Source organism: Momordica charantia, assembly GCF_013281855.1.
Source record: "Momordica charantia cultivar OHB3-1 chromosome 4 unlocalized genomic scaffold, Mcharantia_2.0 BLBB01000004.1, whole genome shotgun sequence".
Lineage (NCBI taxonomy): Eukaryota > Viridiplantae > Streptophyta > Magnoliopsida > Cucurbitales > Cucurbitaceae > Momordica > Momordica charantia.
This window is the reverse complement of record NW_028275162.1, coordinates 17,813,033-17,817,845: the sequence shown is the minus strand read 5'-3', so window position 1 is coordinate 17,817,845 and position 4,813 is coordinate 17,813,033.

Here is a 4,813-nt window from a genome sequence, read left to right as displayed (position 1 = left end):
TCTGGACTCTGACTACTCTGATCTCGAAGAGGACCAGGTCGGCGCCACTCAAGAGGGCGCTCCTCAAGCAGGCTCTTAGGCGACCACCCTTCACGAGGCTTTTCGCTGTCCTTCTTCCCTTTTCTTTTGTTTTCTGTTTGTCAGGGCAGAGCTGCAAGGTCTATAAGCCTTGGCTCTGCTCTCCATTAATGAAGAAGCTTTGTTCGATTTTACTTTGGTGTCGACAATTGCACCAACTCTGGATTTTTAACATTTCACCCTTAACTTAAAAAAGGTTAAAAGGCTAAAATCCTAAGTCCGTAGCTATTCTTCATATCGCTCCTCGTACCCCCAAGTTCGGAGGCTTGATCATTTTGAACCTTTCACATTGCCCCTTTGCCTTGAAGGTTTGAATTTTAAGTTCATCAGTGGTTTTGGCATCGCACCTCGTACCCTTAGGCTTCGGAGGATTGAATTTGAACCAACTGCCGGAATGTGATCGTGTGGGAGTCCGTGGCCCCCATTTAATTTCTGGTCGAGCTCGGAAGCATGAAATTAAATCATCACATTTATTCCGATCATAATTCTTTTGGAACAGTCTTTACAGATTCATTGAAAATCCTTTTGGCATTTCAAGGATAATAACGCTTCAGGTGCTCCGCGTTCCACGGGTGCGCGAGGACGTCTCCTTTCAGATCGGCCAATATGTACGTCCCAGGTCGGACTATGCCCTTGATCTCAAACGGGCCCTCCCAGGCCGGATCAAGGGCACCCACATGCGTTTGGACCCTCCTTAAGACCAGATGTCCGACCTGAAAGGCCCGAGGTCGAACGCGGGCATTGTAATGTCTGGCCATTCTGCCCTGATATTCCGCCAGGCGTAGCTGGGCCATTGCTCTTCTTTCTTCCAACAAGTCGAGGTTGAGGAGCAGCTCTTCCTCATTTGTCGTAGGCTCGTAATGCTCTACTCTGTCAGATGGCATGCCGATCTCAACCGGGACTACAGCTTCGGAGCCGAAGGCCAGGGAGAACGGGGTCTCACCCGTCGACTCTCGTTAGGTGGTCCGGTACGACCATAGAACCTCTGGTAGCTCCTCGGCCCACCTGCCTTTCTTGAAGTCCAGTCTAAGTTTGATGCCTCACTTGATGATCTTGTTGACTGCCTCCACCTGCCCATTTGCTTGCGGATGTGCGGGGGACGAGCTAAGATGACTTATGCCAAGTTTGCTGCAAAAGTCTTTGAACTTGGCATTGTCAAGCTGTTTCCCATTGTCTGTCACTATGGCCTGCGGTATACCAAAGCGACATATGATATTCGTCTATACGAAGGACGTGACCCTGGATTCCGTTATGTGGGAGAGCGCTTCGGCCTCAGCCCACTTGGTGAAGTAATCCACCGCAACCACAACGAACTTGGTCTGGCCCTTGCCCAAAGGGAAAGGACCAATGATATCTACCCCCACTGCGCGAATGGCCACGGGGCCGAGATGGGGGTGAGCAGCTCGGGAGGTTGGTGGATTATGGTTCCGTAGCGTTGGCAATTGTCGCAAGTTATAACGAACTTCTTGGCGTCCTGGCTGAGGGTCGGCCAATAGTATCCTTGTCGGATCACTTTGGCTGACAGCGACCGGGCGCCTGAGTGATTGCCGCACACACCTTCGTGGATCTCTCTGAGGACGTACAGGCCCTCTTCAGGGTTAGGCATCTCAATAGAGGCAGGGAAAAGCCACGTCGGTGCAATGCCCCATCTCGAACCACGAACCGAGCTGCCCGCCTTGCCAACTTTCTGCGCTCCTTGGGGTCTTGTGGTGAGTTGCCCCTAATGAAGTCCGCAATCGGGTCCATCCATGAGGACTCTAGAGCGCCGATCTCCATCAGATCTTGCTCTGAGATCGAGGGATTATCTAAGATCTCGACGGGGACCGACCTGGCCAGGTCGGTCTCGTACGCCGATGCTAACTTGGCCAAGGTGTCAGCATTAGAATTTTCTGCTCGGGGAACCCGGCTTACTTCGTAAGTTCGAAACTGGGCGAGGTACGATCTGACCTTGCCCAAGTACTTCTTCATTCGGGTGTCTTTGGCTTGGTACTCGTCCTTGATCTGGCTCACAACCAGCTGGGAGTCACTGAAGACCTTAACACAAGAGGCCCCCAATGCTCTAGCGATTCGCAGGCCGGCAATAAATGCTTCATACTCAGCCTCGTTGTTAGAAGTCCGGAAGCCGAACCGCAAGGCGTTCTCAAATCGCTCGCCTCCTGGTCCGAGCAAGAGGACCCCGGTTCCGCACCCCTTCTCATTGGAGGATCCGTCGACATAGACTGTCCAAGGTAGGTCAGACTCGCGCAGCTCGGAAAGTGGTGTGAGCTCGACTAGGAAATCTGCCGCTGCTTGTCCTTTCAACGCAGTTCTGGGTTCGAACTGGATGTCGTACTCACTTAGCTCTATTGCCCACTTCATTAGGCGTCCAGAAGCTTCCGACTTATGGAAGATACTTTTTAGGGGCAAGTTAGTGAGCACCACCACCGTATGGGCTTGGAAGTATGGTCTAAGTCGTCGGGCCGAGGTGACCAAAGCGAGAGCCAACTTCTCCATCTGAGGGTATCTAGTCTCGGCTTCGGTCATAGCCTTGCTTGTGTAGTAGACCGGGTTTTGCCGCCCTTCCTCTTGCCTGATTAGGGCCGAGCTGACGGCACTGTCAGACACTGCTAAGTACAATTGGAGCTTGTCCCCCGGCATGGGCTTGGCGAGCAAAGGTGCCGAACAGAGGTAGCTCTTCAATTGCTGAAACGCTTGCTCGCACTCCGCTGTCCATTCAAACGGCCCTTTCTTTCGTAGGACTTTGAAGAAAGGAAGGCACTTATCTGTCGACCTTGAAACAAACCGGTTCAGGGCCGCAATCTTGCCATTGAGGCACTGAAGCTGCTTCAGCGTTTTAGGTGCCTCCATCTCGATCACGGCTTTAATCTTTTCGGGATTGGCCTCGATTCCCCGGTTGTTCACCATGAAGCCAAGGAATTTTCCCGAAGAGACTCCAAAGGCACATTTAGCCGGGTTGAGCTTCATTTGATATGCCCTCAAGACCTCGAAGGCTTCGGTCAGGTCGGAGAGATGCGACTTAGACTGCTTGCTCTTGACAAGCATGTCGTCCACATACACTTCCATATTCTGGCCGATCTGCTTGGCGAACATTTTGTTCACCATTCTCTGGTAGGTCGCTCCTGCGTTCTTTAACCCGAAGGGCATGACCTTGTAGCAGTACAGACCTTGGTCCGTTATGAAAGCGGTATGACCTTCATCTGGGACATGCATCTTGATTTGGTTGTACCCAGAGTAGGCGTCCATGAAGGTGAGCAGTTCGTGCCCGGCTGTGGCGTCCACGAGCTGATCAATCCTCGGCAGTGGGAAGCAATATTTCGGGCATGCCTTATTTAAGTTCGTAAAATCTACGCACATTCTCCACTTGCCGTTAGATTTTTTAACTAATACAACATTGGAGAGCCACTCGGGATACGAAATTTCTCTTATGTATTCAGCTTTCAAAAGTTTGTTAACTTCCTCAACAATTACATCACTCCTCTCCTTGTTTATAGGTCTTCTCTTTTGTTTCACAGGTCGGAATGATGGATCTATGCTGAGGCGATGCGTCATAATTCGCGGGTCAATGCCAGGCATGTCCTCATGGGACCACGCAAAGACGTCCGAGTTGGATCTGAGGAAGTGGATTAGCTCCTCTCTGTCGGTGGCCCCCAGCTTGGTTCCTATGCTTACCTGCTTCTCGGGACTAAGCAGAGGAACAAGCTCGAGCTCCTCAGTGGGTGCGGCAAACTCCTTCCTCGGCAGGTCGGCCTCGAACTCGAGCGTCCCATCCCTACCGGCGAGAGTTTCGAGGGCGCAGACCGATGAGCCTTTGAGTGCGGAGGCATAACACTCCCTCGAAGCGGTCTGTTCTCCTCGGACCGTGCCCACGCCATTGGGGGTGGGATACTTCAAAACTTGATGAAGTGTTGAGGGAATGGCCCGAAATGAGTGGATGATGGGTCTCCCAAAGATGGCGTTATAGGCCGATCTACCGTCAATTACCACGAACTCGGCCATTTGAGTGACCCGAGTTCGGTCCTGCCCCAGCGTGACCGGCAAGTCGATGCAACCCTCTGGGATGACCGATTCTCCAGAGAACCCAACCAGCGGTGTCGGACTTCTCTTCAATTGCGACCTCGTCCATCCCAAGGCGAGGTAGGTCGGTAAGGACAGGATGTTAGCGGATGCGCCCCCGTCTACCAGCACTCTCCTGACCACCACACGATCAATCAAGGGAGCAATCACAAGTGCATCATTGTGGGGCAAGTGGACCTCCTCCAAGTCTGCACCGTCGAAGGTGATTGGGCAGGTCGGCCCCTGCTCCCTGATGATGCACACCTCGCGCCTGGCTGCACGGGCTAACTCCTTTCTTTTATGTTCGGACTGACCCCCGCTTGGCCCTCCAAAAATGGTATTGATGACCGCAGGTCGGTCAGTGCGCCGGGCAGCGTCCTTGAACGCTTTCGCTCTTCCTTTTTCTCTGCTGAGCTGGTCCTGGGCTTTCCCACAAATTTCTTGAAGTAGCCATCTTGAATTAGATCCTCAATTTGGCGCTTCAACTCCCAGCAGTCTGACGTGTTATGGCCGTGTTCCCGATGGAAGCGGCAATACTTGTCCTTGCTGCGCCTCTCCGGGGCTCCCCGAAGCTTCTCAGGACGCTTGAGTAGTTTTTCCATTCCAGATTCCTCGATGTTTGTTAGGATCTCGGAAATTGGAATCGTGGTCGGGGTGAAGCGCTCATAAGGTCGGCTCCTGG